General features: G+C 38.9%; 1 pseudogene; it reads right to left on the bottom strand.

Moving 5' to 3' along the window:
• Positions 1-9,683: 9,683 nt before the first annotated feature.
• LOC114030340 lies at positions 9,684-9,907 on the bottom strand (annotated as a pseudogene).
• Between the last annotated feature and the right edge of the window lie 4,757 nt (positions 9,908-14,664).

Here is a 14,664-nt window from a genome sequence, read left to right as displayed (position 1 = left end):
CTCAGCTAGTAGTCCCCATCCCTCAGGAGTTAAGATCCGACTGGGAGGAAAATACTTTGATGCATGGAGAATGAGTTCTGAACTAAGAACCAAGAGGCCTGGGTTCCAGTTCTGACTCCAGTGCTCACCAGTGGTGTGTGTGACCCTATGGCAAGTTAGTAGAAGTAGCCACAGTATAGGTGGGGAGAGGAATTGAGGAGGAAGTCCCAACTTTGTCCTCCACATCCTTTGCCAATTCAATTCAACTCAATTTATTAAATACCTAAATTATGTAAGGCACTACCCAAAGGGAAAGATATCAAGACACAGATAAAGCAGTGCCTGCCTTTGAGGAGCTTACATTCTAGAGAGAAAAATAATGAGTCCACAAATATGTTAACTTCAATCTCATTTAATCTCCCTGGTTTTTGTTTTCCTAATTTATAAAATGAGGGGCTGGTAGGTGGTTCAGTGGATGTAGCACTGGGCCTGGAGTCAGGGAGACTCATTTTCATGAGTTCACACCTGGCTTTAGACACTTACTAACTGGGCAAGTCACTTAACTCTTTTTGCCTCTGTTTCCTCATCTGTAAAATGAGCTGGAGAAGGAAATGGCAAACTACTGTAGTATCTTTGACAAGAAAACCCCAAATGGGGTCATGAGGGGTAGAACACAACTGAAAAGGCCAAACAACAACAACAACAAAAATGAGAGAGTTGGTTAAGATGAGCTCTAGGCTACTTCTAACTCTAACATGCCATATTTTGTAATATTATGAATTAGGGAACAAGATGCTATATAGAATCACGTGCTCATTTGCTAATTACAGGAGTTCTGAGAAGGGGAAATTAAAGTGGTCTGGAATAGCCCACAAGGGAAGGCTTGTTGAATTGAATTGAATGGAACAGAATAATACTAACTAGGTTTGCTAAGTACTCAACCTATGGTACCCCATTGGATTCTCATTACAACCTTATGAGGTGGGTACTGTTATTATCCCCCTTTTACAAGTGAGGAAACTGAGGATAAGGGGATAACACTAGCTACTAGTAAATGTCTGGGCCAGGATTTGAAGTGAGGTCTTCCTGACTCTTAGGTCCAGTGCTATATCTATTATACTATCTAGAGGAGACAAGACTGTGCCAATAATAATGATAATTAAGGTAGTGATGATGGTTGTAATTATAAAATAAAATTGAATTTTATTCATAGTATTATAATTTTTATAATATTAATTAATAATATAATAGAATAATATAATTAATCATTATTTTATTAATTTATAATAATCTATATTTATTTATTAATAGAATTATATTAGTTTTATATTAATTCTATAATATTAATTATAATATATTAATTTTAAAACTTATTTAATAAATTCATTGTTTTATTAATTATTACATTATTAATAATTAATATTGTGATATATCGATATTAATATTTATTTATAATTAATAATATAATAATATGAATTATAATATTTATAGTAATAATGATTATTATTGTAGTTAACATTTCTACAGTGCCTTGAGGTTTGCAAAGCACTTTACAAATATCATCTCATTTCACCCTCATAACAACTCTGGGAGGTAGGTGCTATTAGTTTCTCCATTTTACAGATTACAGACATAGTTTTAAATGGCTTGCCCAGGACCATAAAGTTAGGAAGTTTCTGAGGTCAAATTTTAACTCAGATCTCCCTGACCCCAGGTCCAGAGCTCCTACCTATCTACTGTGTCACCTTGTGGATATAGATGGAATAGAATAAAACGGAATGAGGTAAGCCTTGCTGCATGGGTGGGGTTGGACAATTGTAGAAGGATTACCAGAGCATTCTGAGTGAGGAAGGGGAGGTAGTGGAGATACAGAGTTGAGAATGATCTTGGTGTGAGGGGAAGACCATAAAAAATCTGGCTTAGTTGCAGCCGAGGGTTCTGATGGTGAAGTAGTAGGAAATAAATACCGATTCTCTGTTGCTCCCTCCATCTGCAATTGTGAATAAGTCACTTTATTTCTCTGCTTTGGTTTCCCAATCTGTAAAATAGAATGCTGAACCAGATGGCCTCAGAGGTCCCTTCCAGCTCCAAATCCACCATCCTATGATAATCGGGATAACCAACTAAGTCTCCCTGATCTTTGAGACTCTGGGCCACTTCTTTTCTCATTCTGTCTTTTTTTCTCTCCAAAGTATTTTCTGCAGAACTTTTTCTCCTAATCTTCATGTCGGGGGAGCTCAAGATGGTCTCCCACTAAGTGTTCAATAAGAGGCTGCTAGGTGGTGCAGTGGCTAGAACCCTGGGCCTAGAGTCAGGAAGACTTGAGCTCAAATCCAGCCTCAGATGCTTACTGACTGCAAGTCACTTAAATTCTGTTTGCCTCAGTTTCTTCAGCTGTAAAATGGGGAGAACAACAGCATCTACCTTGCAGGGTTGTTGTGAAGATTGAATGAGTTAATATATGTAAAGTGCTTAGCATAGTACCTGGAACATAGTAGATGCTATATAAATGCGTATTCCCTTCCTCTATGGCCCAGAGAGAATAAAGCACTCACCCTTTCCCACAAAGAGGTCTCAGCTCTGGACTTATGCAGCCACTGGGTTTAGTCCTTTGAGGGGGGCTAATGAAAAAAGAGACGATAGGATCTTTTTTAAATTGGTTCTGACTCTTTATACCCCATCTCAGAGCCATGGGGAAAATCATTTAAAGTCTTATGTAGAGCATGTCTAGGGTCTGCTGGAAAGGGAGTAGAAAGATATTCAATGTGCAATGTAGGAATAGAACAGCTATTTATTTCTTCCATGGAAAAGAAATGCCTAAATCAAAAGACTCATAAGCACATCCTGACAAAGACTTAAAGAATGATACCATAACCTATTACTCCTATTATATTTTTCTGAAAAATTGATACTTAAAAAGCACTTAAAAATGCAACATTTAATGAGGTTGTTATATACATTTTACTAGAATAGGCCTTTTTTTCCCTTTCATTTTGAATTAGCATTGTCTGACCAACTCCCTCAAGGTCCATTCTTTTAGGTGAACCAGGTTAGGGATGGGACTTATCATCCCTTCATTGTTATCTTCTTTGGGAAAGGCATAGTTTCAGAAACCTCTTGTTGCCAATAAACTCAAACAAAGAGATCCAGGAGCACAGAAAAGTCCCTTCAAGGCTGGAAAAAAGTCCATCTCAAGATTGCCGCTGAGTCACCTATGTTAGGGGAAAGAAAACAGGAACAGAAAAGGCAGCCAGTCCTAAGGCCTAAGTATATGCTGCCATGTGCTGGATGGGGAGGGGGGAGTTCTCTTTACTTGGGTGTGGAATGTGCTAGCTAGAGAAAGAAAAAAGAGAGAGAATGAACAGTTATCACTCTTTTGAAATCCCCCTAGAGGATGCCTCCTCCTCCCTTAGAGGCCAATAAGGCAAATGGGTCATCATCTCAAAATACAAAGTCCTTTAGCACTGAGCTAACAGTCTTATTTCTCACTGGAGGTAGGCCAGGGTCCAACATGTCAGGAGGACTCTTCTGTCAACCCCTATTAGTCTAGTATCTCTTTCCATGCCTATTTCCTCATCTGTAAAATGATGTGGTTGGATACAAATCTTCCTATTCCAGACTAGGCATGTCCACTAAAAGCAGTCTTACCTGATGACCACCGCATGCATCCCTCAGCCATTTTGTTTGGTTTGAAGGTCTGGTCTTCATTTCCTGTCCCAAGTCCAAATCTGGCATTGAGATAAATAGACCTCCCTATTTTCTTGGTATTGATCAGCTTCCATCTCAGGGCCTTACTGTAGTTTACTCGTCACATGCCGATGAGGTAAAACTGGTGATGGTCCCATGGTGTGATCACTAGAAAGGATAGAGGAAAATATTAGTTACAGGCCTCTCAAATACCATCTCATAGAAAATTCTGTTTTATTGGGATGGGAAGGAAAGGAAAAGGACTGAGAAGATTCCCTTTTTTGAAAACCAGCCAAGAGGACAGCACAGAGGTTAACTAATTTCCTTTGAATTTGCTTTCTTTTCCCTGTGTGTTCCTAGAGAGTAGGGAATTTAAGGAGGCCTTTTAGGCACAGAAATTAATGGGGAAAGTGGTTTTGCTTCTCTCTGCCTTTTCTCAATTCCCAAGTCATAGATAAATCTTGTTATAGATTCATAGTGTTGAATGGGACCTTAGATGGAATCTAATCCAGACCCTTCATTTTATAGATGAGGTGTTGTCCACAGAAAGAGTTGTTCTGGAGCTCAGAAACACCCTTCATGACAGGTAGAAAATATTTCCTTGTTTAGAGTAAAAACTACACAGCGCTCATTTATGAATTCTTCAACCTGTCAGCCTTCCTCTTCCTGTGGGAGACCATGTTCACATAATCCACTTAAGACATTCAGCTGTAATTCTTCCTTTAGTCCATTTCATGCCTATAATTTAGTATCATAAACAGAGGTGATGACAGGAGCTAGTCTCAAACTGGCTCAAATTTGGATTTGACTTATGATTTTCATCAGGGAAAAAGACTAAACAGGTTAAGATGATTAAATTTTCTTAAAGTTACAGCTAAATGTAATGAAAGCCATTTGTGCTGAGGTGTTTTTTCTTAGTAAAAAATTGATTGGCAGTTTCATATGAATGAATATGAATTACTGGGTAAATGAGGAGTTAAAACCTTTCCAGTTCTTTTCAGGCTTTGGCTAGGCCATTTCCACTTCCTAGTTTGGCCTAGAGTAGTGATTTTGCTGTCAAAAAGTTCAGTGATGAAAATGAAATTCAGGTTGTCAAAACCTCTAATATCCTCCCTGTGCTTTCTCAACTTCATTCTGTAAGGGGAGCCCATTGTATTGAGAAAGAGTAGGGAACATCCACAGCTTTCTGAGTCATGCTAGCAGGGTGACCAAACCAAATGTAAATATTCCCCAGGTATCTCATTTTATTGCTAAAAGCGATTAACTTTTTGCTTTTATTGGAAAGAAATAAAGAATATATTTTTATTTAAGCTTTGTAGGGAGTAGAGAATCAAACACGCGGGTCCTGAAGCTGCAGGAGCAACGAGGATTGAGATGCGATTTATGGGAGTGAAAGACCTGAATTTTGTTCTCCGTTACTTCTATGAATTAATTGGACAGTTCAGGCCCAATGGGAAGAGATTTATCTCTCAAGCCATTTGTTTCTTGAGGGAATTCAAGGCCTTGTCATAAAACTGGAGACCTGTACATGTCCCTAAGGTGAAAGGGACTCAAGGGAATGTTGGGAGTGTTTCCAATCAGAAGACAACAATTTGAGTTCTAAGTCTGAGACTTAATAACTCTATGACACTATGCAAATCAATTTGTTTTTTGAGCCTCAGATTCTTCATCTATAAAGCAGGGTAATAATGCATACACTGGAAAGCAGTATGGCATATTGAATAGAGGTATACATCCTCAAAGTCAGGGTGACCTGAGTTCAAGTCTCACTTCTGACACACATTGGCTCTGTGACCCTGGACAAGTCACTAAATCTCTCAGTGTCCCAATCAGCTCCCTATATGTTACAGTATAATTGTCCATCTACAGTGGAATTCATCACTGGAGAACTCCCCATTCCAATGAAACAATAGGTAAGAATGAACAAGCACACACATATTAAATATATATGTATGTATAAATATACATACGTAATACACACACATATATGTATGCTTTCAGTAGGGCTCTGTCCTTGGCCTTGGCCTTTAAGTTCATGCAAGTAGCATAGTAGGGGAGTTTATCAGATTTGTAGGTTGCAGCAAGCTGGGAAGGGTAGCAACAAAACTGAGAGAAAAACATCAAAATTCAAAGATATTTCAGTGAGATCACTGAAGAAGAGACTGAAAGTAACCATACAAAATTTAACAGTTAAGAAAAGTATTAAAAATTCTGCATTTAGATAACCTAAGGAACTACAGAGGTGGGGGGTGGGGGGGACTGATTGAACGATTCTTATGGCAAAATCCTGGGCATTTACTCCAAACTCAGTATGAGTACGCAGTGTTGCATGACTATCAAAAAGGCAAAAGCAGTCTCAGAATCTTAGAAGTGCAGCATCCAGGAGAAGAGAGGTTATTGTTTCTGAGCAGGCAGAATATCTCTGGAGTATCATGTTCAGTTTTGGGTGTCGTATTTTAAAGGAGACACAGAGAAGCTGCAGTGGGTCCAGAGGAGGGGCACCACTGGAGGATCGTCTGATGCAAAGCAAATGTTTTAGAGATGATAAAACTTAAGATGGATTTGATGATTCTTTTCAAATATGTGAACTACTATTTTATGGAAGAGGGATTATATTTAGTCTACTTAGCCCCACAGAGCTAAACTAGGAGGATGGAAGCTGCAGACAGGTAGGTTTGGGCTTAGCAGATAAAAATAGTTGATATTTCTATAGTACTTACCATGTCCCAGGCACTTTACAACTATCACCTTATTTGATCCTCACAGCAACCCTGGGAGGAAGGTATCATCATTATCATCTTTTTACAGATGAGGAAACTGAGGCAACACAGCTAATATGTATCTGAAGCTAGATTTGAACTTAGGTCTCCCTGACTCCAGGCCCAGCACTCTATCCAGTGCACCACCTAGCTGCCTCTTAATAGGTTGAAAACTTTCTATGGTTGCCTAAAATGAAAATAGGTTGGCTTGAGAATTGGTGAGTTCCTCATCACCAGAGGTGTGTAAGCAGAGGCCAGATATTGGAAAGAAAATTCATATATGGAGTGAGAGGCTGAGGTAGGTAACCTCTAAAGTCCCAACTCCCAAGATTCTAGGATTCTAATTGACTCACTAATACTATAGTGTTATTTTGCATATGATAGAAGGTGAAGTAACCTATCTTGCTTAAAATTGTCCTGTAACTAATGGCAGCTAGTAGTTATTTGTTTGTTTTTAATTGGACCTATGAATTTATTGGTGTAGGAAATTCCTGGCAAGAAAACTCCCTACACCAACGAAGACTGACAAGTGTTCTGACTCTTACAGTCTAAGAGAGTTGTCTGGGGTTGAGAGGGAACTAAGAGGTCAGGTGACTTGCCCAGCATTACATGCTTAGAATGTGTCAGAGGTTGGACCCAGGCCTTTCTGACCCCAAGGTCAACTCTCTAACTCTTATGACATATTATCTCTCTTTTCCATGATAACCAAACTCTGTCAAAACCATTTCTAAAATGTGACCCAAGAGACTCAGAGAACCAATTAAGTCTGATTCATAAAGAGAAAAGAAGAGACTATACATATTTTTAAAAAGAGAAAGAGCATGACTGGCCTTGGAAGTTATTTACCCCATCAGTCATCAATAAATATTTATTGAGTACCTAATATATATATGAAACTGTACTTAGCATAGTTGTATAAGATAAATAGAAGACCCCATCCTTGCTCTTAGGGAGCTTATATATCAATGAGGGGATAATTGGCAACTTAAAACAGCAAAGAATAAGTGGCAGATGATCCATATGGACAAAAAAAAGATGCTGTAAAAATTCAGAGAATCCTGAGAGAGAAAAGATGACTGTGAATTGGTCACAGACTGGGAAGACTTCTTGGTGGTAGTGAAATTTTAGCTAGGCCTTGAAAGATGAGTAATATTTAAATAGCCAGAGAGGAAATGGGAGAGTGTTTCAGATTTAGGCATAAGTATAAGCAAAGTCACAAAAATGAAAGTGAATAAAATAGTTTTGGAGTGCACTGAGTATCCCATTTTGACTATATAAGGTTCATGTAGAGGACTGGCAGAAAATAAAAGGTATGGAAAGGTATGCTGGGGCCCGATTTCAGAGGTCACTGAAAGTTAGTTAAGCAACTGGTTTTTGGTTTTTATTCATCCCCCCTTTTTCATTCCAACTACCTTAACCTTCACCTAAGTCTTTATTAGCTTTCATCTGGTCTATTATAGTAGACTTTGAACTGGTGTGTCTGTCTTTTGGTCTCTCTCCCCTCCAATCTGTCCTGCCAGGATCTGCCAGATTAATCTTCCTTAAATGCCACTTATCATGTGATCCTTCCCCACCTCCCTTCCATGAGCTCTCTGTATCTGCTGCATCAAATATAAACTCTTCTGCTTGGTTTTAAAGCCCTCTATGATCTGATTTTTTTAATCAGATTTTTTTAATCACTCTTTTATTAAGCCTTATTTCAGGACTTCCCAATTTTCATTATAGGAATCCCAGTCTCCCTGTGGTCCTAATATAGTCTCTATCCATGTCTCCCTTCATGTTTTTCCTCATGCTCTTTTCTTCACCTGGAAGACCCCCTTCATTCCTCTCTATCTATTTAATTTCTACCAAGCTTTTAAGGTCCCAACTCAAATCCTACTCACTCCATACAGTTTTCCCTAGTGATACTAGCCCAGTTCACACTGATCCCTCTCTTCAGTGACCTTCTATAGTGCTTCCAGTGGGTACTACACAATGTCCTACCATCTTGCATCGTTCTGTAGTTGTTTCATGGTGTTAGTAATGTTTCTTCAACTAAACTGTAAACTATTTGGGGTCAGGGATGAGGCTTTCTTCTCTTCTATCTCCCACAACTCCTACAACAGAGTTAGACACACAGTGGGTTTTTGTGAAATACTTGTTGATTAATTGATATAGAATGATTCAAGTGACCTCAAAGGTGTTTCCGCCCTCAAATGCCATGGATACAGACACACGCAAGAAAAGAGCCAAGATGGGAAGTAATGTGAAATAGTTATGGAAACAAAGGCTGGAATCAGATTTTGATGGGTTTTTGATGCTAGGCTGAGCTTTTTAGAGGCAATAGAAGCCAATGAAGATTTTTTAATAAGAAAATTACATGATTGGACATGTGATTTAGGAAGGTTATTTTGATCATTGTATGGAGGATGAATTAAAGAAGGAAAAGAAGCAATGGAATGAGTTTGGAGGGTATTTGCAGTAGCCCAGATGAGTACTTGAAATGGTTCTTGAAGCAGCCCCAAGATGAGTTAAGAGGGCAGAGATGAAAGAGCTGGTGTGGAGGTAGAATTCACATGTATTGGCAGCTGATTGGACATGGGCCATGAGGAAGAGCAAAGATTTGAGAATGACCTTAAAATTGTAAATGTGGGGAACTAGAAGGATGGTCGTGTCTGTCGGGGAGAAAAAAATTTATCAACTCCATGGAAATCTTCAAAAGCTTTCTAGTTCAATTCCTCCTGTAATTCCCATTCTCACACCACAGTATAAACCTGGGGCTAGACCTAATCTCGCTTAAATGGATCATAGGTTCCAAAAGTGGGAGATACCTATGGCCGCCTAGGGGCACTGGAATCATGAGGGGTAGGGTGGAAATGGTAGTAGCCTTGGGTGCAATTGAGGGGCATTGAATAAAAATAAGGATTAACCTAACCTAACTCCAGGGGGGTGCTGAGTAATTTTGTTTTTGAAAAGGGGGTAGTAGGCCAAATAAATTTGGGAACCTCTGATTAGATTGTCATCTGTAATGTCCTTTAAAACATTCAAAGTACCACCTCAAAAATCTCTTGTATATTTCTTGAATTTCTCCACTAGAGAGGGATTTGAATAATTAGTTAACTTTTTTTATTTTTTTTTCTGAGGATGACCTTTTAAAATTATATATACAAATTGGCATAGCATGTACAACAGGATTGAACTTTAGGTTATCTAGGGTGCAGTAAAATGGTAGTCCCTGATGGTCAGTGTAATCACTGCAGTGAGATCCATAAATATAACTTAGTCCAACTTGATGAAACCAATGTCTTTCACATACTGCCAGAAGCACTGGTGGCACATGTTTAGGCTGTACTTGAGAATCAGGCCATGCCAGACGTTTACAACTTTAAGGTCATTCTCAAATCTTTGCTCTCCCTCATGGCCCATGTCCGATCAGCCCCCAATACATGTGACCCCTGGTGGAATTTTCAAGGGTGGCTCTGGTAGAGCTGCTGGTGACCCATGGCACCACTAGCAAAGACACTAGACAAAAGGACGAAAGCAGACCACTCATGAGCTCCCGTTTACTCTTTTAAAATGCAAATATTGCAGTTTGAATTTTTCCAAACAACAATGATTAATATCTAGGTTAATTACAATTCAATACTTCCTCAATATAATTTTTTGGGCTACGAGATGGCACAGTGGATAGAGCACTGGGCAGGGAATCAGGAAGACTCATCTTCCTGAGTTTAAATCCAGCCTCAGACACTTACTGGCTGTGTGACTGAGCAAGTCACTTAACCCTGTTTGCCTCAGTTTCCTCATCTGTAAAATGAGTTGGAGAAGAAAATGGCAAATCACTCCAATATTTTTGCCGAGAAAACTACAAATGAGCTACAAAGACTACCGAATGACAGAATGACTATATAAATATTAGCTATTATTAAATAATAATGACTATCATAACACATCTGTGTAGTTCTTTAAGGACCCTACAAGAGCTTTGGGAAGTGCAGTATTATCCTAATTTTGTAGATTAAGAAACTGAGGTTCAGAGAGACTAAAAAGTTTTCCTAAGACCGTAGAGTTCATAAATATGGATAGAAAGCATCCTTCTAATGTTTCTTCTTAATAGAAGGGATCCATTTTACACTGAACCAACCTTACTCTTTTCCAGTCTCCCTTATAATCAATGGCACATATTTGTAAGCTGTTTGGACAAAGTTAGGGGTTTAGTCTGTGGCCATAAACTAACTGGTGAGTACTGGGATTGAACCTATAATCTTGACTTCATTAACAATGCTCTCTAACCCACTGTTTAACTCACCCTGCAGCTGTAGGAGCAATCTTTCATCTGGTCCACTGGCTCTGCCACTCATCCCTGGTCAGATTTCCAATTATTTGTCCGTTTTGAATTCAAGGGGGATATTAGCATTGAGTTTGGCTTTATTAATGGTTGTGTCTTTAGTGCTATCGACTTTCTCATTCACTCCTCCTCAATCTCATTCCAAAAAGCAATGTTTCCTTTAATTAAGCCCCATGTTAAGTGCTGACCAACTGATGTAAGTGTATGCTGTTCTTTCTTCGGGGATTTAGAGGCTGTCAGTGGTGCAGGGGATGGAAAGACATGGTGAATTAAAGTCTTTGAAGTTTAACATCCGTTCTTGGACAGAGAGCTTGTCTAGCAGGAGTGGAGCTAGGGAAATCATTCATTCTGAACTGTGAGCTGGTGGGATCAGAGCCTGAGGGCAAACAAAGACGGCTCAACAAAGTGGTAATCTGGGGAGTGAATCTTTTCTAGTCAATCATCATGATAATTGAGCAGCAAGTAATAGATCAAATTAGAATTAGCTGATGCTTTCTGGAGCTGTTTTAAAGTTTGCAGAGTAACGATAATAATAATGGCTAACACTTATATAATGTCTACTAAGTTCCAGGTACTGGACTAAATACTTTGTAAATATTATCTCATTTGATCCTCACAAAAACCCCAGGAAGTAGGTGTTACTCTCCCAAGTGAAGAAACTGGGGCACAAAGAGGTCAAATTACTTACTTCCCCAGGGTCACACAACTAGTAAAGATTTAAGGCTAGATTTGAACTCAGGTCTTCCTGACTGCAGTCCCAGCACTGTCTCCAGTGCATCACTTATCTGCCCATATTGGTATCTATGTCTATACCTATATCGATTTTGATATCAATATATAGTTATCCCTTCCACATTATGTGGGTTAGGGGTGGGGCTCCCCCATGATCTGGAAAATTTGAGTCAAATTTTTTGGTCCTCCCTTCACATCAGAGAAGTCTGTATTAAAAGATAAAATGTTGGGGGCAGCTAGGTGGCGCAGTGGATAGAGGACCAGCCCTGGAGTCAGAAGGATCTTTTTATTAATTAATTAATTAAGTGATTGATTAATTAATTACTTTATTTATTTTAATTTATCAACAATCACTTCCCTAAGCTTTTAAGTTTTAAATTTTTCTCCCCCTCCTTCCCCGACTCCCTCCCCAAGATGGCGCCCAATCTGATATAGTCTATACATATACATTCCTATTAAACATATTTTCACATCAGTCATGTTGCAAGGAAGAATTAGAACCAATAGGAGGAACCACAAGAAAGAGAAACAAAACAAAACAGAAGAAAAAAATAGCAAATAGTATGCTTCGCTCTGCATTCAGACTCCATAGTTCTTTCTTTGGATGTGGATAGCATTTTCCATCAGGAGGCTTTTGGAGATGTCTTAGATCCTTGCATTGCTAAGAAGGGCTAAGTCTATCAATGTTAGTCATTGCACAACGTGGCTGTTACTCTGTACAACGTTCTCCTGGTTCGAGTCAGGAGGATCTTGAGTTCAAATCTGGATTCAGACACATAACCCTCACTAGCTGGGTGACTCTGGGCAAGTCACTTAACCCCAATTGCCCTCACCAAAAAAAGAAAAAGATAAAATATTTTGATATTATACTATACATATATTTTATGCATTTCTAAGTTTCTAAATTTTTTCTGTCATTTGCTAGCCTTTGTGTGTCATTTGCAACTTCTTCAAAGCTCCCCCTAAATTCCCATTTAATTTCTTATGCTCCCAATATATTGAAACTGTGATGGAGAAAGTCGTGAGGTGGAAGGGATAACTGTATACATTCTTTATCCTGTAAGGTAGGCTTTACAGGTATTATTCTCCCCATTTTATAGATGAAAAAACTAAGGTTAAGAGAGGTAAATTGATTTGTCTGTGGTCACACAGCTAACAAGTGCTGAATACAGGGTTTGAACATGGGTCTTTTTATTGCAAGTACAGCACTCTATGTATCCTGCATGCTGTGCTGTCCTTCGAATACCAAGTAGTTAATCTGTGTCTCAATTTCTTTATCTATAAAAGGAGGGAATTAGACTTGAGGGCCCCTAAGGTATTGTCCAACTTCAGAGCTATAATCCTATAATCTTATTCAGATATCTTGGCCATTCACTTGTTCATTCAATTGATATGAATTGAGCACTATGGCACTGTGCTCCATGCTATGGAGAGACAAAAATGAGGAAGACAAATAGTCATCATCATCGAAAAAATGTCATTTTCTATCACTTTCTCTTTTTCTGAGTATTTTCACAAATGTTTTCTAACTTGATCCTCCCAGAAATTCTCTGAGGTAGATCAGGAGTAGCAAGTTGTACATAATAGATTTGCAGTTTCATATACAATCATTGTTTTTCCTATTATACTAACTTATAGAAATACTTGTTTATTTCTTAAGTTCAGAATAAAATAAATGAAATTTTTAAAAAATAAAGGAAAAAATCATTGAAAAAAAAGAGTAGGGAGGGCCTGTCCTTGGCCCCATGTTTAACATTTTTATCAATACTGTAGATGAAGGCCCAGATAGCATGGTCACCAGGTTTACAGTTATGACAATGCTGGGAAGGATAGCAAATATTGCACCAGAATGAAAAAAGATATGGATAGGCTAGAATGATGGGTAGGACCTAATAAAAGTGAGATGTAATAGGGATAAATGTAAAATCATATATTTGGGTTCAAAAAGTTAACCACACAAATACAAAATAGGGAAAGGTTGGCTAGACAACAATTTGTATAAAAAATTTAGAGGTTTTAGTAGGCTCCAAACTCAATATGAGTTAACCATTTGATGTGGAAGCCAAAAAGTTATTTCTTCTTTAGATTGGCTTAAAAGTACATAGTGTCATGACAAAAGAATTGATAATGATTTTGCTTACACTTGGCATTAGTCAAACCATTATCTGATTCAATTTTTTCCGTGGCTAGCCCTTCAATGGGTGGAGAAGTGGAACAGAGGTGTGCCGGTAAATTAACAACTGGTCCTCTGGGTGGGTGGCGAATCTGTATGACATACTTTTAAGTTTAATCTTCATTATTAACATTTCCTCCATAGCTTTCTTTAATCTAGACAATCAGCAAAACAACAAATTCCACCCTGATTTGTAGCAGTTGCCAATTTCTGAGGTGTAAATGCTCACACTGAAATGCTGCAATCTTCGATAGCAATTCCAGAGCCCAACTACTTGCAGTATTCAAGGTGCTTTGAGATTGCAATTTGAAGACACTGTTCCTGTGGAGGGAAAACCATTGTTTGACATCTGCTGTGGCCTTTAGTACAGCTGGCAATGCGGGGACTTCTCAGAGGAGATAGGCAGACGACAGCAAAGCCATGTCCATTCTGTGCATGGACTTCTCCATTTCCTTACCAGCTGCCTTCCCACCCTGGAAAAACCTCTTCCCTAAGGCCCACTCTCCTGGTTGATGACTCTTAATTTCATGAGGGGCCCAAGCATTGTTCACTTTGCTCACAGCTTGGCAGACTTCTCCACTTGCTTACTAACTACTATATTCCTGCTCAGGTACAGCCACTCACCCCCCACCTCCATACTATATGCACACTTTCCAGTTCCCCTTTTTGTTTTGATGCTTTGCTTCCCCCATTAAAATGTAAGCTCCTTGAGGCCAAGCACTGTCTTGTTTGTTTGAATTTGTATTACTAGCACTTAGTACAGTGACTGGCAATAGTAGCACTATTGTTGTTATAATAGTATGCAATGAATCCTTCCTTCCTTCCTTGCATTCCCTTCCCTTCCTTCCTCCCTCCCTCCCTCCAGCCTTTCCTCAGTTCCTTCCTTCCTCCCTCCCTCCCTGTTTCCTTCCTTTCTTCCCTCCCTCCTTCCTCCCTTCCTCCTTCCCTTCCTTCCTTCCTTCCTTCCTTCTTTCCTTCCTTCTTGTCATACGAAAGGAGCAAACTCT

This window comes from Vombatus ursinus, unplaced genomic scaffold (genome assembly GCF_900497805.2).
Source record: "Vombatus ursinus unplaced genomic scaffold, bare-nosed wombat genome assembly UNPS02014959.1, whole genome shotgun sequence".
Classification (NCBI taxonomy): Eukaryota; Metazoa; Chordata; class Mammalia; order Diprotodontia; family Vombatidae; genus Vombatus; species Vombatus ursinus.
This window is presented reverse-complemented; position numbering and strand designations above follow the sequence as displayed.